General features: G+C 49.1%; 1 protein-coding gene across 1 annotated transcript in view; it reads right to left on the reverse strand.

The window, feature by feature from the left end:
• Nucleotides 1-13,278: 13,278 nt before the first annotated feature.
• The window catches only part of LOC113240784 (dehydrogenase/reductase SDR family member on chromosome X), a 207,313-nt gene continuing 194,115 nt past the window's right edge, over nt 13,279-26,476 (reverse strand). The window contains exon 8 of the mRNA XM_057308826.1: nt 13,279-13,297. The gene's annotated coding sequence lies outside the window, so the exon portion shown is untranslated. The remainder of the gene's footprint in view (nt 13,298-26,476) is intronic.

A 26,476-nucleotide genomic window follows, 5' to 3' on the forward strand; every position in this document is an offset into this window, starting at 1 on the left:
CACTGGAATTTTGTGTCAGGAAAACACCCTGAGCCATTGACCCCCTTCCGAGGACTGGCCGTGCCACATGCAAGGGCCGTGCAGTGGCAGAAGGGCAAGGCTGAGATGCTCTAATGCCCAGTCGGGCTCTGAGCTGAGCACTCCTTTGCCAGGTGGGCTCTGATGGTTGGCTGACATTCCCTTTCCCAGGGAGCTTTGCAGGATGATGGTCTGAAAGCGTTTATAACTCATTTAGTGGCGACGATCACGGGATGGCACGGGATGAGGGGTAAAGGATACCACAAGCCAAAGATCTCTTTTCTTTGCTGGCCTGACCCAAACCAGAGAGGGAAAATGTGCATTTAAAAGCAACGTTGGGTTTTGAAATGCATGTTAATAGCTTTCTCAGACATCCCTCCCAATGAGCCAGCTCTTTCCAAACAAATGCTTATCCCCAGTGTTTTCATTCAGGTCTGTCCTTGAAGGTCACTGCTTTTATCCCCTCCAACGTGGATTAAAAGCAAATCAGATTATGGAAACAGCTGAGCTGCCTTTGGAGTAGTTGGGGTGGAGGGTTTAACATGTGTGCAGGGATGGGGGGTGAGGGGGTAGTCGGCAGAGTCCGTGGAGCTCGAATGCTACACTGGGATTAGGTTGCGCAGGCACAGAAGCCCTCAAACAACAGTGCTTTAAAAGGACATAAGTTTGATTCTCTCTCAAGTAAAGGTGACCCTGTGGTACATGGTCCAGAGTTGGTGTGCTGGCGGCGTGTCGGACTCCTCAGAAACTAGGTCTTGCACCTCCCTGCTTCTCCAGCTCTAGTTATGGCCCCTGACCTCATGGTCTGACCACATTCCAGGAAGCAAATGGGAGGAAGGGAAGTAGGGTAAGGAAGAAAGGGCCAGCTGTGTATGTCTTTGAAGGGAGGTTTCTAGCATGTTGTGTGCTAGTAGCCTGAGAAAAAGCTTTGTATTGGGAGGTCCTGGGCATGAATGATGGTGCCATTAAGTATTAGTTCTGTGACGCTGGGCAAGGCTGGGCTTCTGTGAAGCTTAGTTTTCTCTCTTGTAACATGGCAAAGATGATGTTGATGGTGATGGCGATGGTGATGCTGATGGTATTAGTGGTGGTGACAGTGATGGTGGTGGGGATGATGCTGATAGTGGTGATGGTGGGGATGGTGGGGATGATGATGATGGTGATAGTAATGGTGGCGGTGGTGATGGGATGGTGAGGAAGGTGATGATGATGGTGGCTGATGGTGGCTGATGGTGACGATGGTGATGACGGTGATGGTGACGATGGTGATGATGATGGTATTAGTGGTGGTGACGGTGATGGTGGTGGGGATGATGCTGATAGTGGTGATGGTGGTGATGGTGGGGATGATGATGATAGTGATGGTGGTGGTGGTGGGGATGGTGATGACAGTGATGGTGATGATGGTGATGATGATGGTATTAGTGGTGGTGACAGTGATGGTGGTGGGGATGATGCTGATAGTGGTGATGGTGGGGATGGTGGGGATGATGATGATGGTGATAGTAATGGTGGTGGTGGTGATGGGATGGTGAGGAAGGTGATGATGATGGTGGCTGATGGTGACGATGGTGATGATGATGGTATTAGTGGTGGTGACGGTGATGGTGGTGGGGATGATGCTGATAGTGGTGATGGTGGGGATGGTGGGGGTGATGATGATGGTGATAGTAATGGTGGTGGTGGTGGGGATGGTGATGACGGTGATGGTGACGATGGTGGTGATGATGGTGGTAGTGGTGGTGGTGACGGTGATGGTGGTGGGGATGATGCTGATAGTGGTGATGGTGGGGATGGTGGGGGTGATGATGATGGTGATAGTAATGGTGGTGGTGGTGGGGATGGTGATGATGGTGATGGTGACGATGGTGATGATGATGGTATTAGTGGTGGTGACGGTGATGGTGGTGGGGATGATGCTGATAGTGGTGACGGTGGTGACGGTGGTGATGGTGGGGATGATGATGATGATGGTGATAGTAATGGTGGTGGTGGTGGGGATGGTGATGACGGTGATGGTGACGATGGTGATGATGGTGATTCTGGTGACGATGGTGGTGATGATAGTGGGGATGATGGTAATTGTGGTGATGATGGTGATGATGGTGATGATGACGATGGTGATGATAATGGTGATGATGATGGGATGACGGTGATGTGGCCTGCCTCAAAGGACTGTCGTAAGAGACAAATGAAGTAACGTACGCAGTACCTTGAACATTAGAATGTGTCATACAAATCATACTTGTTTTATCCATGACCCACTTGTGATGAAAACCATTGTTTTCTTGAAGGCTCACATTACAAAACAACCAGCCCCAATGAACTAAAAGGCCATTATTTACTACATTTGTGTTTGTTTACGTATTTATGCATCAGAAGAGAAATAAATGAATACTCACTGAATGAATTTCATAAGAAAGACGGATTTATAAACACCACTCAGGAAACACAAACAAGATTTCTTTTCCTGACGTGTCCTCACATTAGACAGACTTGGTGCGACTTTCTACTGTATCCCGATGATATGTTGCTCTGTCTAGCACACCTTGGACAAGAAGCAGTAATGGCTGTCTCCTTGGTACCTGGCTCAGTGTCCACACCTTCAACATGCTCCACCTTGACGTGAATTACGTGCTGTAAGAACGTTAATGAACCGGAAGGGAGGGGTGTGAGAAAGAGCTGGACATGGCAAGGTGAAGGAGGGAGAAGAGGCAGAACAAATCAGGAAGGGATTAATGAAGACACAAGATCAGAGGAGTAGCCTTAGCGAGGAAAAGAGAAGCCTGGACAAGCACATCAGTTCTCTTGACTGATTCATGCAGTTTATCAGTAAGTCCCTGATGTGTGTGCTTCTCATCACGCCACCTCTGTGTCCAGTGTAGTCCAAGCTGCCATCTCTCCCTGGACGCTAGCCTCTACCTGACCCTACTTCTCTCAACATCTCTACTCAAATGGGCATCATGGCATCCAGCAATGAGGATAGCCCTCCAACAGAGAGGCAGGGCTTGCATTGGAAGGCAGGTCGCTGTTCCCAGAAATGGTAAGGAATTCCCTGAGGGTGTGAGTGGAGCACTACCCCGAGAATCAGCTCCATCAGAGAAAAACCTCCACTGGCCTCTCGTTTCAGTAAGCATGAAACTCAAAGTCCGCATAAGACAGCAAGATCTGCCTCAACCCTGTGGTCTCCGAACTCATACCCCAGCCTCCTGCCCAGACACACAGACACTCAAGCTGCCTGCAGCCAGGGTGGCCCCTAGCTGTGCTACCATCCACACCATCTGCTCCCAGCCGGGGCACACGTGTCCTTTCCCCCTCAGCTCATGCAAGTGTCTGAGCAAACGTCACCCCTCACAGAGGCTACAGTGGTGCAAGTTCTGTTTGCTCGTCTTTGGAGGACTCTCGACCATGTTGTACAACACACGATGAGATGCGTTTCATCCGCTTATTTGCATCTTGATTCATGGTCTGCTTCTCCCACTGGTATGGACGCTGAGCAGAAAGCTCACCTGGCTTGTTGGCGGGAACCAAAATGGCGCTCGGCACACAGAAGCACGTGATTCCCAAACACTTGCTGAATGAATGCAAGAAGAGGTCCAACGGAAGAAGGGAGGAAGAGAAGGCGAGTGCGTCTTCAAGAGTCACAGCGTCAATTCCGCCATGCCCCACCTTTGATTTGCAGGCAGTTGTGTCCAGACTCTTCATTCTTGGGCCATGGTCGCCAGGTGAATGCACAAGGTGATGGTGGCGTCTTCCAGGTCAGAGAAGGTCTACCGCCAACCAGATGAGAGACCTTGATCTGATTCCCAATTTAATCTCTCCGAGATTCAGTCCCTTCACCTGTGGAATGGGACATACTCACGTTGTCTTCGATGGAAGGTCCTGAGAGTTTAATGCATCTATGGTACTCAGTGGGCACTCAATCCACACTGGTTCTTATTTCTGTGATCCTCCTTGTTGAGGTGCTCATCCATGACCTTCTCATGCCGCTTTCTAAGAGGACCACTGAGTGAGCACCGAGCATGCCACACTCAAAGCATGCTCTGAGCCAGCTTCCGGGCACTGTCTGCTGGGAGCTGGTCTAGGGCTTCTCCGTTTCCCGAGCATCTTACTAGTTCACATATAGAAAGTCAAGTGGCTCTGGATATACCAGAAATGGCAGCGTAATCTCCCACCAGCTGTGACGAGGTCCTGGGGTGGTTTTCATCTGGTGCTTGCAAACCACGCCAGAAATTCTTCCAAAGAAAACTCGCCCAGCCATGCCCATCTTCCCACCTCCCGCGGAGGTGATGCTTGCACCTTTGGGCAGCTATAACATGCCAGGACCATGAGGTAGGGAGATGTGGGCGTTTTATCCAATCACGTATTTTACGCAGCAAGTGAATATTTGATTAATGGGGCTTAGCCCCTGCTCGTATGGAGAATTTCTGTTTGAGACATTATGGAGCCTGTCACTGGCTCCTGGTCCTGGCCAGGTCTCCGGTCATTTTGTCACGGATGTCTTCCTGAATGGCGGGCAGATCTGTGATGGTCAATGTTATGTGTCAATGTGCCCGAGCCATGATGTGGTCAGATATTATTCTGGATGTTTCTTTTGAAGATGTTTTATATATATATATATATATATATATATATATATATATATATATATATATATATATATTTTTTTTTTTTTTTTTTTTTGGGTATGAGATTAACATTTCAAGCAGTAGACCCTTCAGTGGAGTGGATTGCCGCCCACAAGACAGGTGGGCCTCGTCTAATCAGTTGAAGGCATTTTGGACTTCTTAGGTCTGAGGATGGCATGAGCCAATTCCTTAAAAAAAAACAAACAAACAACTCTCCGTATACGTGTAAACATCGCATCCGTTCTGTTTCTCTGGAGAACCCTGACGAATGCAAGATCTGAGCCTACTTAGGGCTGACCTTAGCACGATGGAGAGGGTGATAGGTATTTCAGCTCAGACACAAGCACAGGATAAATCCACCCACGATTCATGAGCTCTTGCAGGAAAGGAAAGAAAAAATACATAGAAACGTAAGAAAGCATCCCGGGTGGCTGTGGGCAGGGGTCCAGGTATAGGAAGAGAAAGGAGGGGTACATTCAACGTGCTTCTGAAGACAAGAATCTAGCTATCTGGGGGACTTGCAACCATACATGATTCTCTCAATAATCAATCAATAACGAATCATTTGCAATAATAATAATAATAAAGACGTCCCCATTGCTGCTATGTCTGAATAAAGGAAACCAAAATTTCTGATGGGACCTGCCAGGGTGGAAGGTTTTGTACGATCGATATTGCAAACTACGTTGTGGCGAATTGTTTCTATGTTGTAGTTTGTAAAGTACGTTGGTGTGTGTGCTATTGTGTAGGTATGTGCATGTATACGCGTGATGGGTGTGCGTGCGTGTGGGGCCAAGGACATTTATAGATGTATACACGGACATGTGTCTTATGCCCACGTAAGCGCACCTATCAACTAAGGACTCCAGGCATCGTGCAGCTGTGTCAACGCGAGCCTGAGAGTAACTGAGACATCATCGTATGTGCAAACGCTCAGATACACTCCCGGTACCCAAATCTGCCACGTTGCTGTCGAGACCTGGGTTTCTCAGTCTGAACACACAGGTCCCCAAAGTCCCTTCCAGGTCAGACCACCTGTCATCCTGGCGGGAAACCGGAGACAAGATTTAAGTCAGGAGCAATCTGCCACGGGAAGGAGCAAACTCCCCGAGGAGCCGGCCTCCCGGAAAATGCAGAGCGAGTCATCGCGGACCCTGACGAGAGGCGACAAGGCACGCCAGACCGAGTTACCGCCAAACGCCGGGCTCGGGATGCAGCTGGTGGGAGGTCATCAACTGGGCTGCCTGCACGCATCCGTCGTCTTCATGACGCAAAGTGGTCTGTAATCAGCTCCCGAGAGGACAGGAGCTCAGACATGGGGAACAGTCCCGTCCCGGCCGCCGCTGACACTCATCCCGGTTGCAAACGTCCTCCGCACTCCCTTACCGCGGCTGCCCTGAGCGTGCTCGCTGGAGCCGTCCGGGTTTGCAGAAAAGAAATTCAGAGGTGCACTGAAATCCCATTTGGAGAGCGTGCACTCCAAATGAGCTTTGTCACGAGTGTCCCTTTGCCTCTCGAGAGGGGGGCAGAGGCACAGTGTGGGGCGGCAACACCCCATCTTTTTAACCGGTTTCTCGATGGCTCTTTACAAGCCTGGATTCAAAGATCTCTTTCACAGCAAAGAAAAACTGTGCACGCTTTTCCTAGACCAGGTGCACACACAGACACACGTGTTACCCAGAATAGTGAAGGTGCACTGTTTTCAAGGTTCTTTCGTGCACCCCCTCTCCCCGGACATCCATGGATCTCACGCAAACGTCAAGGCTGCAGAACGCTTCAAGGACAACGAGGATGCCTCCCCCCCCCTTTTTTTTTGGAAAGTGCCTTTTGACTCCTTATAGCTGGTACTCCTGAGAATGCATGGACGATTTGGAGACTCCAACATGAGTCTGCCGTCTCCCCGTCCGCCGTGGGAGCTTGGGCTCAGGGCGTTTTTACATGGAGTCTCAGCCCCGGGAACGCCGCTCATTTCTTCTTCGTGCCCCTGATGCTCTGTGAATGTGAATCCGGGCTCTTCCTCCCGAGCTAACTGTGTGCACTTAGCTGGGGGGTTAAGTGGAATGCCATGTCTTAATGTTCTCATTTTTTAAAAGAATGGTCAGAAGAGTATCTTCCTCCCGGGGCTCTTGTGGAGACCAAGTAGTTGTTCTAGACGTCTTATCTACCACTCATTGATGGTGCATGACCCGCAGACCGCCCGGGGGCTCACTGAGCTGTTCTCAGCCCATCTATGGCTCGGAACCGATCAGGCTCCAGGTGGCCCAGGGGCACGGTACCCTCTCTCCTGAGTCCAACTGCAGGCGCACCCAGGAGATCACCTTGTAACAAATGGCGGACTTCAGTCTCCGTCTTCCAATCTTTAGTCTCCGTCAAAAATGGTTTGATGTAGGGGATAAAGATGTCACTGTAGGGTTCCCTCATGCACGTTCCACCATACACGGTGCCCAATATGATTAGCACGGCAGGGAGGCCCCTCTCACGTCCCCCACAAACACCTGTAGGGCAAGGTCAACGTCCGGGATCCGATTTTGCACAAAGTAGCTTATACAAAACACACAGCACTCACTCCCAAGGAAGCTTCATGCTCACCAGATTTTCCGGCTCACCTTGAGCACGGATGGCACGGGCGTTGGTCTCTGCAGGTTCGGTTCATGCCAACGCCATGTCCTACATGTTAGGCAGGGTCCTCGGTAAAGTAGAAGGAGCATCTTGAATTTCTGAAATTATAAAGCATAATCCTATCAGCACAGTCATAGACGCCCCGTTCTTAAAATACCCCACCTCGTCTTTCCCAAACAAATGTATTTTTTTTTTTTTTGGTAGCACACAACATTTGAAGGGATTTCAGAAAATACGTAAATTTTTTTTTAAAAGATTTTATTTATATATTTGACAGAGACAGACAGCGAGAGAGGGAACACAAGCAGGGGGAGTAGGAGAGGAAGAAGCAGGCTCCCAGCGGGAGAGCCTGATGCGGGGCTCGATCCCGTAATGCCGAGATCACGCCCTGAGCCGAAGGCAGATGCTTAACGACTGAGCCACCCAGGCGCCCCAGAAAATACATAAATTCTTAAAAAGGTTTTCAATTCTAAATTTTAATGTGGGAAGACCTTCCCTGTGCTTTAAGGGGCAGGACGCTACAGAGGAATGTAATGAACCCATGAAAATCAGCCAATTCTGGTTTTGTCCCTCGGAGAGGAAAATGCAAATGTATTTGGGTCATAGTCAGGAAATGCTATTAATGGTATTTTGTTCCTGTGCCACGGCTTCATAGACGTGAGGGCATGGATACGTTCTCTGCACCCTGATTTTAGCAAGACATTTGCAAATCATCATCCGTTGTCCCTTCGGTTTTCGACTTTTTTTTTTTCCGAAGTGTGGATTAAGAATGAAACCCTCTCTCCCCGTACGAAGGGCTTCAGATGCAATAATTGAGTGTGACAAAAACTGTTCGATTCAGGGGATAAAGATTTCACTGTAGGGTTCCTTAACGTGGATCCCTCCACGCAACACAGCTTTACGGCACTGGACAATGACTGAGTGAAATGCCATGGATCGCATAAACTGTATTTGAAATTATTGTAACGGTATTTGGGGAGAAATGGCTCATTCCCTAAAGTCACCCTGTGGAATTCTGAATAATGATTTTTTTCCCCCTCTCTCAATGCCGGGCAATCCAATACCACTGTGTCATTTCTTATGTCCGAGATGAAATGAAGCCAGACCTGTTTGACTCTTCTGTTGTTTTATTTTTATTCGCCCATAGACCCTGGAAGAGTTTTCTTTATTTCATCGGGTTTGAGAAATCTGTCAGAGTATGTCTAGGTTGGTTCCATTTTTTTTGTTTGTTTTGTTTTCAGCTGATATCTCCAATGTCATCATTTTTTTCTGACGATGTCTTTGGAGGACTACATTCGTCTCCTGTCATTTCTTTTTTTTTTTCTTTTTAAAGATTTTATTTATTTATTTGACAGAGATAGAGACAGCCAGCGAGAGAGGGAACACAAGCAGGGGGAGTGGGAGACGGAGAAGCAGAGTCCTGGGATCAAGCCCTGAGCTGAAGGCAGATGCTTAACGACTGAGCCACCTAGGCGCCCCTGTCTCCTGTCATTTCTATAATTATTGCTTCTGATCCATCCGTTGGAGGCAGGAAGGACGGAGTGGGTCCAAAGACCCAAGGGAAGCGTGGTGTGCCTGACGTGGGGAGGGCAGGTGACAGGTAGGGAGACATGGGGAGGGTGAGGCAGGAGATCATTGGGTCTTGGAGGTTGTAGTGGGGTGATGGGGTTGCTTAGAGCCCGTGGCATTCAAGCGAGTCCCTGCGGATGGAGTCATGGCGGCTCCGTCTGCATCTGTGCTTGGAAACGGTAAGAAAGGGCGAGTGAGCACGTGCAGTGGACTGTGATCTGGTCCAGGTTGGTGGCGGTGGCTGGGTCTGGGCTGGTGGCCACCATGATGGAGAATATAGGGAAGATTGGAAGTATACGCCTTAGAGAGACTTGACAAAGCCTGAAAATGTACTGAATGTGGGAGATGAGGAGAAGGAAGCGTCAGGCGTCTGCTCCATGATTCTGGTTTGGGCATCTCGATGATGCTATTTATCAAAACGGGGAAGGCTGGGTGCATGGAGAGAATCGTGTCCCACCCACCCCAGAGTTCCCATGTGCAAGCCCTACTCCCCCAGTGGGACGGTTTTAGGAGGTGGGGCCTTTGGGAAGTCATTAGGGTCAGATGAGGGTAGGGCTCCATGATGGGATTACTCTCCTTATAAGAAGAGAAGAGCTCAGTGTGTCATGTGAAGATACACATCTGTCATGCTCACGGGTCCTGCTCCTACTCCAGGGGAGGGGATTATACAAGGTGTATGCATTAGGGCACAGAAATCTCAAGACTACCTCAGAATTCATAGCTCCTTCACACCCAGTCTGTGCCTCTGAGGTCCCTGTGTGTCTCCCAACGAGCTCACCTGATATAACTGGCAGGTGCCTCGCCAAATATCTGGGATGTCCAGATGTATGAACAGGGGTGCCCTCACTGCTCTATAAAGGGATTTGATGGACCCAAGACTCAAGCAAGGTTGCAGAAATTTATTGCATTTTCATGAAATTGGATCTCTCCACTTTTTAGAAGGCACACATAAGTCTTGTTTGCAAGAGGAAGAGTTCTCAAAATATTCCTTAAAACATTGCACAAATACACATGAGGCTTAAGAAAGCACATGCCTTCCTCCGCCCCTATCTGAGCCGTCTCAGACGTTTCTTGCACTCTCTGCTCAGGACCATCTGCCCATCTGGCCCTTCTGCCCAGAACATTCTTTTCCAAATGAGGCCACTTATCCTCAATTCTCCCAAGCTAAAAGAGTGGTAATCAATTCACTTGTCTGATGGACACATCACAAGCCTCAATTTAGCCATCATGGCTTTGCACCCTGTACGTGGCTGAGTGTCAGGTGGCCATGTGACCTTGTCTCCAGTCCTCCAGGCAGACTCACAGGGGCTCGGACAGAAAGTGGGGTCGACTCAGGGCTGCCTTGTATATGGAGGCATCGGGCTTCTACTTTCCAAGGACTAAGTGGTAAATTAAAAACAGCCTTGTACAGTTGTATTGGGCCTCCCTGATTCCTTATAACCGAATTAAGACATTTATAACATTAAAATGGCCCTTTAAATCATGTGGAGATACACTGTTAGGGGCATGAAGTACATTCACTATTGTGCAACCATCCATCACGCCCAGAACTTTCCGTCTCCCCAAACTGAAGCTCTGTCCCCATGAACCATTAACTCCCCATCCCCGTCCCCAGCCCCTGGCTCCATCATCTACTCTCTGCCTCTGTGGATGGGACTCCTCTAGGGAACCTTGTATATCTGGAATCGGACAGGATTTGTCCTTCTGTGTCTGGCTGATATCACGGAGTATCGTGTCCTGAAGGTCCATGCACGTCCTAGCAGGTGCAGACGGTCCTTCGTCTTCAAGGCTGCATCATATTCCACTGCGTGCATGGACCACATTTTGCTCATCCACTCAACTGTTGATGGACATTTGGGTGGCTTCCACATTCCCGCTCTCTTGAATAATGCTGCTACGAACATGGGTGTGCCAATGTCTCTCCAAGATGCTGCTTTCAAGTCTTTTGGGTGTACACCCAGCAGTGGAATTGCTGGATCACGGGGTGGCTCTGTTTTCAATTCTTTGAGGCACCGCTATACTGTTTTCCACAGCACCTGCGCCATTTTACATTCCCACCAACAACGCATAAGGGTTCCAATCTCTCTACATCCCTGGTAACACACTCGTTATTTCCTGTTCTCTGTTGTTTGCATGTTGTGATAGCAGCTATGCTCGTGGGGATGCCTAATTCCGGCCATAGTCCATACTGCCTGGAACACGCACTGATCAAGAATCCACGGGCTTCAGAGGGGAGGGGTGGTGGGGGAATGGGATGGGCTGGTGATGGGTAGTAAGGAGGGCATGTATTGCATGGTGCACTGGGTGTTATACGCAACTAATGAATCATCAAACTTTACATCAGAAACCAGGGATGTACTGTATGGTGACTAACATAATATAATAAAAAAACATAAAAAAGAAAAAAAGAATCCACGTTGATGCCTTCCTTGGTCTCTTCACATCTCCGTGACATTGACTGTTGCACACGGTAGAGCTGTTGGCCTGAAATTCCCATAGAACATCTGGATGGCTCCCAGGATGAGGACCGAATTTGTATTTATGAGCATGTGTTGGGGTGTTTGGCTGCAGTTGGGGGATCTGTGTTCTGAGGGTTTGGGGCAGAGACGGGTGGCCACTGATGGCTCCATCTGCTCCCCACATTTCCCAGCATGTCTTGCAGGGAAAAGCCACGTGAGTGGTCCTGCCTGGTGTAATGTTGTGGGTGCTGACATGCAGGGTGTGTGGCCCTCACCTGACTCCCCAATGTCTTTCTCCGCTCACATGAACTAAGGAGAGCAGTATTTTATGTGGTGAAGCCGCCATGTCAGCTTGGATCCCTATATCAGCACGTGGAACTTGTATGTCCTGGGGACACATACACCTTTGTTGGACTAAGATCCCGGGGTTGCTATGAAAACTGGCCTCCCCTCACCCATTGAGGGGAAAAACACTGAGCCCTAGTTGATTTGTGTTATGTTTTGGCCCCTTTGAGGACTAGCCAATGGGTTGTTAACTTAATCCAACCCAGCGATAGGAGAACAATGCCTGTGAGTTCACGTCAAAGTTCTCCCAAATCAGACACAGCCAACGTGATCCTCTCGGGCTGCCCATCGAGAGTTGAAAGACCCACTGCCTGATTTTTCAGAGGAGATTATTTTCATGCTTTTATAAAGCAGAATAAATGAGTGAATTTGAGAATCAGTGGGGTAGATGCTCTTGGGAATTGTCCATTTCTGTGGCATATGCAGGAGGTCCACTTTATGCCTGTGTTTTGCCCTCTATCTGTGCCCTTATTATTTTTTCTAATGCTACCTAAAAGTGAATATACCATTGGCATTGAAATTAGGTTGGGGTTGGCTCACTGGAGAAGAGTTACGGACACAGGATGGGATCATGAAAAATGAGAAAACCCACCCACTTCTTGCATTGGGTGCTTCCACTCTCAGGGCGGTATAATAAATCTGAACTACTAAGGTATCCTGAATGGATTTGCATTTAGGGTTCTCAGAGGAACACACAATTCATGGCACGTTTCGAGTTTTTATACTGAGTTACAGAATCTGCTGGAGAAGTACGAAGGATCTCACAGAATTAATTCCATTTAGGTCAAAATCAAATCTTTAATAAAACGTGCCTGCTTTTCATGGTGGGAATGGGTTCTTTCATCCGTCTTTGCTCGCATCTTAAAAATGTACAAATTGACTTATTTTTATATACATTTCCCTACTTATCTTTGGTCCTGTTTTGAGTTCCAAAAGGAGGCCAAAAATAATTGGTTTGAGATGGGGATGACTGCAGGAAAATGCCTGACCTGACATCCGTGTCTCTCATCAAAAGGAGGAAGGATTACTAGCCCGGTTTTCCATTTGAAAATCAGAAATTGTAATGTTTCCAAGCAAACTAGAATGGATGAACTTGGCTCCATAGGTCAAGACCATAAAAAGTCCAAGCATTTGTTAAAGCTTGAACACGGAGTCATAATTCTGAGCATGCCTCTTGTGAGTTCAATGTACAATTTCAGATCTTTAAGCTCGATTTTTTCGGATGCGTGTCCTTCTCTTTCCCAAACAATATACTACCAATTGCGCATTCACAGACTTGGCAGGAAATGCCAGGCTAGTTTGATGAATGCTAGCTAGCAACCAAAATGGAGCCTCCATTATGTATGGGAGGTCTGAGCGTGCATTTAATCATCTGGACATATGCTCAATCTGGGTGTGAATTTGGTGCAGAAAGATACATGGGTTTGGAGAATTTTCAAGGATATTCGATGAAATGGAAAAGAACCATTGAGAGTCCGCAGACGGTTCTCAGAAACACAGAATCTGATTTGCGAGGCTCGGGGAGCCACTCGGAGACGCTAGGAGGTTGGCCTCAAGAGTGCAGAGCATTATGCATTCGACCAAGGACGGTTGGACTTACCCATCAGGAGCACATATGTGAAGGGTCCTCCAGAGAGTCAATGACACGCCACCAACCACCTGGAAAATCAAGCAATCAGAGAGTCTTTTTTTATTCCCCAGGGAGACTGGAAACCACCTAATACTACAATAACAGTAACACCGAGTGAATCTGTTTGCATCCTTAAGACAAATTGGTGGATTTTTACAGATAAACCAAAATTAAGAACTCTTACCATAAACAAACAGTGACTTTTTTTTTTAATAAGGTGGTCTACCGATCAGGTATGTGATTCGCAGATATTTCCTCCCATTCTGCAGATCATGTCTTCCTTCTGGTGATCATTCCCTTTGCTGTGCAATGTTTTTATTCGAGGCAACCGTCCTTGTCTATTTTTGCTTTTTGTTGTCTGCGATTTTGGTGTCCCATCTGCAAACCCATTACTGAGACGAGCATCAAAAAGCACTTTCCCTGTATGTTCCTCTGTGAGTTGAAAGGTTTCAGATCTTACGGTTGAGCCATTAATGCATTTTGAGTTAATTTTTGTGTGTGTGGGGTGAGACAAGAGTCCAATTCCATTATTTTGCACGTAAATATCCAGTTTTCCCAAAAGTGCATGTTGAAGGGACCACGCATTCCCTGTTGTGTGTTCGTGGCTCCCTTCTTAAAGACCAGAGAACCCCATATGCATGGGATCCAAGAGGGAGCGATTGCCAGATCATTCTCCGGTGGCCCAAACACATCCAGGCAAGGGAACGCCCAGATGTTTCCGCACGGTCCTTGAACCTACGTCCATAACTGGAACTCACTAAGTTCTGTCCCCACACCTTGTTCCCCACCTTTGCAGGTCTGGCCCGGGGGAATTCCAGGCTAATGGTTGACTTTGTGTTAACTCCCTGCTGTTTTAAAACCCACAATCACTCATTCCCGGAGTCCTGGTTTTATCCCCTTAACACCGTTCCCTTCTCTCCACCGACCCTGTGCACTCCCATAATGCAGGCTTCCCAGAGCCTAGGATGAGTGGTCTCCCACCTAACCCCCTTTCTGCAGTACCGCCAGAGGGGTCTACACAGAACAGGCACCACCCCGACCCAAGAGAGCCCCTGTCCTCGAAAAAACACACAACAACAAAAACATATTTTTTGAGCAATGAAACAATATTTTTAAAGCAATAAAGCAAAACAAATATTTTTTAAAGCAATAAAACAAAAAATGTCTCAAATCTTCCCAGTGAGGGGCACCTGGATGGCTCCGTCCGTGGAGCGTGCAACTCTTGATCTCAGGATTGTGGGTCTGAGCCCCTTGTTGGGTGTAGAGATTACTTAAAAATAAAACCTTAAAGGAAAAAAAGCCTCCCCCCCCGAAAGAAAACCTTTCTAGTTAGTTCAACTTCCAAAACTGTTTGCACAGATCATTTCCTGCATTCCATATGGATGGCTAAAGAATCCGCTTTTAAATTGTGTATGGAGAGTGAAGGCTTTCCTTAAAGTCTTTGTGAAATGTGACGGGATGTCACTACAAATAGACACGGGAGACACTGAGTCCCCCTATCAGGAGGTAGGACCCAGACGTCCAAACCCCGAGTGCCTGAACGTCGCTGCTCATTACAGACAAAGGACTCAAGCAGAGAGAGCTGCAAATGCTGGAGAGCCATTGAGCAGAGCAGCAGATCACACAGGTGCCTGAGCCCCCAGCAGCAGTCATGTCACCCAGACACCTGTGGACAGACCCTGAGGCTCAGAACCGAGGGAGTAATTCTCTGCTATCCCCCCAAAATCTACAGTCTCCTTTTCTCTTGCACATTGACCTTGCCTGAAATAGACCCCAGCCTCTCTCGGCTCCTCCTCCTTCAAAACCAGGCACGGATCTGTGTCAGGGGACGATTATCCCCTTGGTAATGCCAGCCTCCGGGTCCCTTCCCACAACGTTCCAAAGGTCTATTTTGGAGGGTCATGCTCACTTGCAAAGATACATCTCCTGGTGCTAATCGCTCCGGCACCACTGAGCTGAAATGAAGAAGGAATCTGGCTGTGTTGTGGGGCACACAACAGCCCGGAAATGACCTCACCATGGTCTGTGTGCTTTGCACAGGAGCTCAGGACTCTTGGCCGAGCAGGGCAGCTGCACGTGATGGCGTGTGTGTGTGTGTGGCTGCAGGATGAGAACTTTGTACATGGAAAGGACAGAAGAGGGGAGGGTGCCTTTCAACCCCAGGGCTGCAGGACCTAAGTGAGCCTGTGCTCTGATCACACACTGGCCTGATGGTTCTAATATGGACAGCCTAGCTCTGGTGGCCTGAAACCACAAGACGCTCACCAGACGCAGTGGTCTCTGGAAACCTGACATCCGCGTTGCTCTGATGAGCTAGGAAGTTCCCTGTGGTCTGTGGAATGCACCTGGCGGAGGGGCTGAAGCCTCTTCCCACGGCCGTGTGTTTCTCCACGTGTGCCATTAAGGCAAAGAAAAGCCACAAAGAACTTCATGGGGGTTGATGCTCAGAGGGGATTTTGGGAATGACAAGGTGCACTGGGTGACCTGGCAATGAGGAGGTGTGCTGGGTGACCTGGAGATGAGCAGATGCTGGGTGACAAAGGGACAAATAGGTGTTCCAGGTAACCTGGAGATGAGCAGATGCCTTGGTCTTGGGGACTTGGGGACGAGAAGGTGTGCTGGGTGACCTGGAGATGAGCAGATGCTCTTGGTGACTTGGGGATGAAGAGATGAGCTGGGTGACCTGGAGATGAGCAGATGCTCTTGGTGACGTGGGGACGAGGAGGTGAGCTGGGTGACCTGGAGATGAGCAGATGCTCTTGGTGACTTGGGGACGAGGAGGTGAGCTGGGTGACCTGGAGATGAGCAGATGCTCTTGGTGACTTGGGGACGAGGAGGTGAGCTGGGTGACCTGGGGATGAGCAGATGCTCTTGGTGACTTGGGGACGAGGAGGTGAGCTGGGTGACCTGGGGATGAGCAGATGCTCTTGGTGACTTGGGGATGAGGAGGTGAGCTGGGTGGAATGACCGGGTGTGCTGGGTGACATAACAAATCCGCCAGGGTCCCCGCTCCAGGCTTCTCTCTTTCCACAATATAGCAGATTGTTGAGGGAGAGAGAGGGAGGAATTTAAATATTTGGTGACACCCTTAGCAAGCTCTCAGCAAGGAACCATGTCTCAAACACCTGCTTTTTCTTATGGCTTTTACTTCCTTACCTTATTGTGGAGATATCATAGTCCCCTTTCTAACGTACACTAATGTGTGCACCCCTCCGTTTCTCTCTGTTTCTTCTTTCTTTTACACACACACACATAGTGGTGCACACACATTACCGTATTTTACTGATTCCTTTTTTTGGGTTTTATTCAGCCTTACGTCCCTAGTACCTAGAGCCTGGTATATACAATAGGTGTTGAATAAATGGCTCCTTGCATGGAAGGATGAGTGAATAAATGAGTAGTTGAGGTGCCCGGCTTTGAAGCCCCAGACTTGGATTAGAATTCTTTCTCCACCTTTCCCTGCGCTCATGACCTTGAGAAATGCACGGGGACATCCCAGGTGTCCATTTCCTCACCTACCAGAGGGTGACAACATTACCCCATGGGCCCCTTTTTGCAGTGTGGATGGAGAACAGAGCCCGCCCCCTCGAAAGCACACAGCAGCAGGCAGCTGGGAGAAGCCGCGAAGCCAAAGCTTCGAGGTTGAAAAATCGTCTTGGAGGCGAGAGGCAGGAATTGCAGAAGTGTAGTCGTTTTGCTCAACCTTGTTTTTCGAAGCAGACGCGTGCAGAGAAATCTCGCCCGGCCGGTGCCCCCGTGGGGAAGGTCCCAGGGAGTCCTCGCGCAGTGCGGATGCTGGAAAAGTCCGTGTGCGTTGGGCAGGAAGGATGTCGGTGGGAGCTGCAGAAGACGGCATCCTGGGGCCCCCTCCCTGTGTGTGCGTCCCCAAGCCGTCCGTTCCTGCAGGTGCACGTGCCCAGATCTCTGAAAGTGCATGCCGTTTGCTTCCCACCTGAAGCAGCAGCTCCGTCACCTGGTAGGGGACAGCTCTGGGTCCCAGGAGCGTCCTGTGGGATGAGACACTCCCACCCCAGCAGCCTCCTGCCCTCCCTCCTCCCTGCATGTCCACCCACGTAAGGGGCTGGAAATCAGCCTGAGGAAGGAGCATTTGAGGAGAAGTGTGTCCGTCGGTATTGGAGCTCATCATTCTGCCGTGATAATAAACCGAGGACATGGGTCTCCCAGGCCCCACTCACACGCAGAACCCATAGCCGTGCCAGTAAATACAGCTGATGATGGACAGGAGCAGAGGTGGCCAGGGAAGGAGGGAGGGAGGGACGGATGAAGAGTTAGAGTGCAGAACGCTTTTACAAAAAATGCTTAATTTTTTTTAGACCAGTTTAAGGTGCCAGCAACACTGAGAGATTTCCCATATACCCATTGCCCTGCAAATGCACAGCCTAACCCATTATCAGTGGCCCCACAAGGGGGGACGTTTACTACAGCCGATGACCCCACATGGACATACTGTCACTCTGAGTCTGTAGTTGACATTAGGGTCGTTTCTGGAGTTGTGCCTTTTGTGGGTTTGGATGCATATATAATGATATGTATTCAGGATTATGGGACCGTTCCGAGTAGTAGGGCAGGGAAAACAGTGTGTGATACAATGAAGGATACCTATCATTATATATGTGTCTACACCTGCAGAACATACCCCACCAGGAGAGACCATAAGATCAAGTACGGACGCTGGTTAGTAACCATGCATCAACGTTGGCTCACCGTTTGTAACAGGTGCACCAAATATCCCCACAGGCACAAAATGTACAGCGTGGAGGAAAATTGTGTGGGAGAGCATTTGGGAACTCTCTATACTCTCTGCTCAGTTTTTCCTTCAATCTAAACCTGGACTAAAAAGAAGTCTGTTCATTATGAAAAAGAAGAACCAGTGAATTCTGGGAGTGCCATGAAGGGGAGGAACGGGGAGCTGCTCTGGGCTGGAGTCCTGGGTGGGGGCGATATGATGTGTGAGGGAGAAACAGGTGTTCACGAGGCTGGAGGTCACAGATCAATTCTCCACCACGCCTTGGCACCTGCAGAATTTAATAAAACTCAGAATAAATAGCACAGATCGCCCACCCAGGCCGCCCTGGGAATTCCACGGGTAGGAAACGACAGGTGTGTGACCGTTCCAGTGAGACAGAGGGAGTCTTGCGGACGGAGAAGACATTGCCTTGCCCCCAATGCAAAACGCGCATAAAGGGGATTTGGATTTTAAGGAGAGCCGCAGAGGGGAGCTCCGACGCGGAGAAAGGATCCCCTGCTCATGCAGACGTGATTACGGCTGGCCATGGCCAGATGCTGGGCCCTGTGGCACATGATTATTCCCATTCGCCAGAATCTGGGTTCCGGTGCTGGCCCCAAAACGCTGGTGCACGGAGAGCCCAGAGGTGGGGAATTCGCAGCAATTACTGTCACTTAAAGCACGCCTCCTGCCCTCCACGGCCCTGGAGCTCATCATTTCTAATCTTTGCCACCCCGCCGCGAGGAGGAAATTAATACCGTCCCCTCGCCAAGACCCTGAAGCCCGAGGATGTGCCCGGGTCCCACGGCTGGGTTTTCTCGTTCGTTGCCAGTGTGACTTTCTCACACCCGCCCAAATTCTGTACCCAAATATTTGGCACATATTGAAAGAGCATGTGGTTTTCTCCTCCGTGTTAAGAACTCTTTCCTGATTGCAGAACGTGCTTGCCCGACTTTGGCTTGCTGGCGTCCACTGAACTCGTGAGGGACAACTCACGTTCTGTGTGCATTCGGGGGGTTCAATTTTTATACGCTTTGAACGCAGGGCTGAGTAGATGTTCAGGGAGATGTTCTGAGGCCGTGCACACATCCTGTTTCTTCTGGCTCATCTTGGTATTCATCAGTGGGTCCGCGCCATAGTCTGCCTGGTAATTTTGTTTCTTTGTTGTGGTGTCTGCTTCTTTTGCGGTGATTTGTTTTCTGGGTATTTGTTTTTCCGGCGAGACGCTTGACGTCCTTCTCGGTTTGGCGGTGGGCATTCATCATGCTGGGATGAAGCCAGTCCGACCCAGGCTTGCTTCGGGAGGGTCTCCTATGAGCGGCCCGCACTGGCATGGAGATTAGAGAACACTGATGTCCACCTTTGGCTGGTTCTCCAATGCCCACGAGACAACAGCCAGAGACCGCGCTCTTATAACCCTTACGGGTTTTGTCTTCACACTCTTCCTTGGTTTCCAGCCAGCTCAGGGCTTTAGGAGGATGTCTTTACCTCTCAAGACCCAGCCAATGACCAATGACCGCCATTACTGAGGAATGCCGCCAAGTGGCCCTGAACGAGCCCACACCCACGTGAGACACTGGAGTTAGTCCATGAGGGCTGGCACATTTGCAACAAGGCGGATGGATCCACTCCTTGATATTTACCCAAACAAGCTAAAAACATGTGTCTACACCATATCCCGCATGCTGATGTCTACAGCAGCTTGGCTGTGTCCAACACGGGGCGCACACAACACCAACCAACCCGTTGTTAGCTAGAGTCGCCATGCTGGATGCTAGGTCTTTGGAACTTACCTTACCGTTGAACGTTTGCACCTTTTGACCAACATCTCCCCATTTCTCCCCTGCTCCCCCCAGCCTCTGGCTGCAACCATGCTAGCTTCTGGTTCTGTGACTCTGGTTCTTTCAGATCCTAAGTGCAAGTGACACTGTGCATTATTCATTCTCTGTCTGATTTATGTCACTTTGCATAACACCCTCCAGGTCCATCCATGTTGTTGCAAATGACCGGATTTCCTTCTTTCTCAAAACTGAATAATATTCCATTGTATATACTACAGATTGGGAGTTTTGAAGGACACTCCAGAGCTTAGACGATCCCACTGAGGTCTGAGCTATAATCAAATATACACTGTTTATATACAAATATACAATATTTATATACCAATGAGCATAAAGTCCCATTCTCCAACAAATTCTTTGTGGAATCCCATTTCATCCTGTACTTCCTGTACTGTCTATCCCCACTGCCTCTTGCTTCCTCTTCGAAATTCAAACTAGACAGTTAAGAAACAATGTGAAATGCACAGATAAATCGTCAAGACACGAATTTCTGGAGAAAGAGGTAGAAACTGTGGACAGCGCTGCCACATCTGCTGGCCTCCTGGTGGAGAGAACACAGCAGTGTGGACAGCGTGGCTGACATGAACCGCACGCAAACCCATGTGTCTGCCTCTCCCCCCACACACCGGCCTCAGCAAGAATCCAGGGACCCGCAGTGACTTAGATTTGGAATCTGAGATGGTGCCATGTTTCGTCTACCGGCAAGTCACAAATAACAGCTTGTGGAGATGGGAGGGTAATCGGTAGGTGTTTCTGATCAGGGTGTGTACGTGCCAGGGATGATGGTGGAACCATCTTCCCATCAAAAAGGAAATGCAAATGTGCAATAGCTCGGTCATTATCACGGGAGGAGACAAGGACTGCTGGGAGAATGGGGAGGGCCAGGGGCACAGCCAGGACACAGCCAGGACAGCACGGATCATGACAAAAGCCCGTGGCGTTACGATTACAGCCCTGCCATGCCAGCCCCGTCCATCCTCTTCCTGCGTTTGGCTGCCATGTTTTCTGGTACCAATCATCTCCATTAAGTTCTGAGCACCCCGGGGGTGTTTGGGGCAAATAATCCGCAGTCTGTGCCCTCAAAGAACTGAAGGCTTTGGGAGATAGCAAAGGACAAGAAGACCAGGAATATGTGTATCTTCCTACGAATGAGACAAAGTAAGATTTCAGAGCAAGAAGAACTACATTTCACAAAGAAAGCACTTTGATCCTTATCCAAGAACCCTTCGTAAAACTTGACCTTGGTGAGTGAATGAGTGAATGAATGAATGAATGAGTCGAGATAGATGGAGCAAGGGTTTAAATAAAAGTGGTCTGCCAAGACCTGGGAAGAAAATGATACATGAAATTTGCCATCGCCAAAGCAGAATAACGTGGTGCCACCGTGAGTGTAAAAAGTCAGAATGGAGAGTATTACCGCGAGGAGGTTGGATGGAAGTGTTCAATCACTAGCCTGGACCCCCGAAACTAATATCACCCTGGATGTTAACTATAGTGGAATTAAAATAAAAAACTTGATAAGAAAAAAAAAAACACACACACAACCGATTCCAAGTAGGAAAAAAACATCAGAAAGGAAATACAGGTCAGAAATCCACGTCCTAACTGTAGAGAAGAGAAAATGTGTAGACAGTACTTTGAGTGTTCACGCTGAAGCCAGGAGTAAAGCAGGAGCTAACGGGGTCGGGGTGCTTGTTGAAGATAAAGTGGAATAGTGTGTTGGTGTTTGCACTTCCCCCTAGAAGGATGAGCACCTTTCCCTGCGGTGTGAGCAGGGCTTTGATGCCGGATGTCCTTCTGAGCTATATTAATAGCGTGCAACTGCTCACACATGCATACTGAACGCCTATCCTACACTACACATTGTCCCAGGGTCTAGAGGCAGGTGTGCGAATAAAGATGCCCGGATCACCCACCTCGCTGGGGAGGCCAACATGGGCACATGCAATTTGAATGTGTTTTTGGAAAGATGCCCCTGAATGGCTACACAGCTGCAGGCTTGGAGGACACAGGACTAAGGAACCACCTTGGAAGGTACTGGAATGGTCCAAGGCGTTGGTAGCACAGATGGAAAAGGTACTCACTGAGACAGCAGCACCGTGATGACATGCTGGAAGACAAATGTCAACTTGAGATGCATCTAGGACGCAGACTCTATAATGCACGAGAAGAAATTGGTGATGCGTATAAGGGAGACCTCTGCATCCCTACATGAGCCACTTAGGGGGACAGTAGTTCCACCGGCCAAGATCAGGAACAAAAGAGGGGAACTAGATTTGGAAGCTGAGGGGGATGACCATCTCAAGAGAACTATACACATGAGTGTGTACGATGTCTCCTCCAGGGCCAGGAGAACACCCAGAAGGGTCACTTGCTTTTGTGTGCAGGGAGTTCCAGGGATAACGTGGGCACACAGGGTTTGGGGGGCAATGTCAACCATGAATGTGAACATGTAGGCGATGAAAAGATAACAGGATCAGACCCAGGAGCCAGGGACCAGAGTGTCCGGTGTGGAAAAGTGATCAAAACAGAACTTGCCAGCACCAAAAACGTGAGAACGTAGAGTCACCCTACGACCCAGCCATTCCACTCCTAAATATATATCCCCCCAAATGAGGAGCAGGTGTGGGAAATAAAACTCGCACACCCATGTTCATAGCAGGATTATTCATGACCGCCAAAAGGTGGAGACAACCCAGATGTCCATGGATGGATGAACAGATAAACAGAACGTGGTCCATCCATACAGCAGAATATTACTCAGGCATGAAAAGGAACGTCAGTCTAGCCCATGCTACAAAGTGGATGGACCTTGGAAGCATTCAGTAAAAGCAGCCAGACACAGAATACCACACGTCACATGGTTGCATTTATATGCAATACCTAGAATAAGGAAATCCTCACGGAGGAAAGATAGTATTGGCATCTAGAGGTAGGAGGGCGGCAGATGGGGAGGGAATGACTGATGGGGGCAGGGTTTCCATTTGGGGTCATGACTGATGGGGGCAGGGTCTCCATTTGGGGTCATGACTGATGGGGGCAGGGTTTCCATTTGGGGTCATGACTGATGGGGGCAGGGTTTCCATTTGGGGTCATGACTGATGGGGGCAGGGTTTCCATTTGGGGTCATGACTGATGGGGGCAGGGTTTCCATTTGGGGTCATGACTGATGGGGGCAGGGTTTCCATTTGGGGTCATGACTGATGGGGGCAGGGTTTCCATTTGGGGTCATGACTGATGGGGGCAGGGTTTCCATTTGGGGTCATGACTGATGGGGGCAGGGTTTCCATTTGGGGTCATGCTCTGGCACAAAAGGGGGTCCTTGCACAACATGGCCCATGTGCTCAATGCCACTGAAGTGAACACTTTGCTTTTTTCAATCTTATGCAAATTTCACACCAAGATAGAAAAAGAGAAGAAACAGAATGGCCAGAGCGGGTGGAGGGGGATCGGCAACCACGAAAGTGAAAGACTGAGCTTTAAAGTAAGAATCACCAACATGGGGGCCCCCGGGTGGCTCTGTTGGTTGAGCGTCTGACTCTTGGTTTCGGCTCAGGTTATGATCTCAAGGTCGTGAGATGGTGTCCCCCGTCAGGTCCCGTGCTCAGGATGGAGTCTGCTAAAGATTCTTTTTCCGTTTCCTTCTGCTTCTCCCCACCCCCACCCTCACCCCACCAACACTCACGCTCTTTCTCTAAACAAATAAATAAATAAAATCTTTAAAAACAAAGTATTACTGAGATGCCCTTCAACAGATGAATGGATAAGAAGATGTGGTCCATCTATACAATGGAATATTACTCAGCCATCAGAAAGGATGATTACCCACCATTTGCATCAACATGGATGGAACTGGAGGGGATTACGCTGAGTGAAATAAGTCAAGCACAGAAAGACAATTATATGGTTTCACTCATATGTGGAATGTAAGGAACAGCAGGGAGGACCACAGGGGAAGGGAGGGACAACTGAATGGGAAGAAATCAGAGAGGGAGACAAACCACGAGACTCCGTCCTCTGGGAAACAAACCGAGGGTTACAGAAGGGAAGGGGTGGGGGATTGGGATAAGCAGGTGATGGGTATTAAGGAGGGCACACGATGTGACGAGCACTGGGTATTATACGGAACTAATGAATCGTTGAACACTACATCAAAAACTAATGACGTACTATATGCTGGCTAATTGAACATAATAAAATAAATTAATTAATTAACTTAAAAAAAAGTATCACCAACGCCACAAGGGGGTGAAGAAGACACAGGCTGGTGATCTTTCTATTTAGTGATGGCGACATGGCTCACCTGGGTGCGCCATGTCCTGTGGAGGCAGGAACCCGTGTAAGAGGCACGTGTGGGACAGCGATGACATGGAAGGGATGGGATACAAGGGTGACCTGTTCATTTCAGAAAGGATGGAACTAGACCATGTGGACAACTAAGGAAGAGTCCATCAGGGTGACACACCATCCAACGCTAGCCATTGGCCCCAGGATGGACAGCTAGGGCTCCTCTGGGAAGATCAACGAGTAAGCATCTCTACCCCCCACCGCCATGATCGACTCCCAACAAGATATTTAGGTTTGGTTCCATTGCTCCTACGAGTGACTTGGCTCCAGGGAACTAAGATCTGGATATTGCGGGAACACGCATGAAGACATGGCCAATTCCACCAGCCGTGCCAGAGAAGGTTTCACGGAGTGGTGTCATCTCTGTTGGGACATTTAGTGACTTCCCCATGGCCGCCTGCCGTCACAAGGTGCCACAGATCAGAGGGTGTAAGACAGGAGATGTGTCCTGTCCCAGTTCTGGAGGCTGGAGATCTGCAGTCCAGGTGTGGGCAGGGGTGGTTCCCCCCGGAGGCTCGGGGAGCGCGTTCTACGTGTGTCTTCAGCCTCTAGTGTTTGCCAGCCATTGCCGGTTGTCCTCAACTTGGGGACACAACATCCCATGTGTGCTTGTAGGTCCACATCACATCCCCTGTGCACCTGTGTGTTCACCTGGACTTCTCTCTGTTGGTGTCTATCTCAGTCTCTTCTTTTCTTTTCTTTCTTTTTTTTTAAAGATTTTATTTATTTATTCAACAGAGATAGAGACAGCCAGCGAGAGAGGGAACACAAGCAGGGGGAGTGGGAGAGGAAGAAGCAGGCTCATAGCGGAGGAGCCTGATGTGGGGCTCGATCCCATAACGCCGGGATCACGCCCTGAGCCGAAGGCAGACGCTTAACCGCTGTGCCACCCAGGCGCCCCTCAGTCTCTTCTTTTCATCTTTTAAGTATACCAGTCATATCAGACTCGAGCCAACCCTCGTGATCTCATCTTGACGTGATCATACGCAAACACCTCATTTCTAAATAGGGTCACACTCACATCGTCTGGGGGTTAGGACTTCAGCATTATTTTGGAAAGAGACAGGGACACAATTGAACCCACAGCACGGTGGGAGGCATACAAAGAATCTGGATAATAGACGAGTAGAGGAAAGGCATTTCTCCATCAGGGAACAGCATGAACAAAGTCCGTTCGTTGTTCCATGGGAAGAGATGCAGAGCTGCATAGGATAGTTGAGGGAGTGGGACAGGAGGAAGCGAGTGCCAGAAGAATAACGTGAGAGCCCCGAGAAGTCTGCAGACCCCAGCCTGGCTTCTTGTTTCCTGGTGAATGAAGAGTCCCTCCTGCGGCGTAAAAGCCTGGCTCTCTCTCTACCCCGTTGCTCACATGGCTTTATTGTAGTTTTCCGCCGGCTTGCTTAAGAGCCTCTGACCATCTGGTAGTAATCCACACGCTAGGATGGAGTCATTATTAAAACTGGTAGGACTATTAAGTGTGGAGCTGTCTTTGGAGCTCTGCATTGTTCATAGGCATGGGGCCCGTACGTGTCATACCCCAGCAGTCCAGAAAAGACAATCTAGGGAATAGCTAAGTGAGGTAAGAAGGCAGAGAGGGGGTGAAGCAAACAAAGTTATGGAGGCACAGCCAGCCCCAGGCAGCGCGCCGAGGGAGGCAGAGCTCACCGCTGTGTCGCCAGACCTTCCCAGTGACGATGAGGATCTTTTCCCTCTGTCCCCTTCCTGGTCCCTGGTATGCCGGGTTCTCAGTAGCCAGGGACTCATCGGAGGAATACTATTAGAATGGAAAGTTTCTAAGGATAAAGGTGAAGAGCAGCCTTGCAGAATGCTGGTGATAAAGCACAATGCTGATAGAGGCATCTTGAAGACTGTTCACAATAACTACGGACGTATCGGCTGATGAAAAGGAAAAATATGATCAGGGAAATAGAAATCAGGACCACAATGACCTAACGCCTCACACAGGTCAGAATGGCTAAACTTAACAACACAGGAAACAACAGGTGTTGGCGAGGATGTGGAGAACAGGGATCCCTCTTACACTGTTGGTGGGAATGCAGGCTGGTGCAGCCACTCTGGAAAACAGTATGGAGGTTCCTCAGAAAGTTGGAAATAGAGCTACCCTACGACCCAGCTATTGCACTACTAGGCATTTACCGAAAAGATACACAGTGATCCGAAGGGGCACCTGTACCCCAATGTTCATAGCAGCCATGTCCACAACAGCCAAACTAGGGAAGGAGCCCAGATGTCCATCAACAGATGAATGGATA

The sequence above is a fragment of the Ursus arctos genome, chromosome X (assembly GCF_023065955.2).
Source record: "Ursus arctos isolate Adak ecotype North America chromosome X, UrsArc2.0, whole genome shotgun sequence".
Classification (NCBI taxonomy): domain Eukaryota; kingdom Metazoa; phylum Chordata; class Mammalia; order Carnivora; family Ursidae; genus Ursus; species Ursus arctos.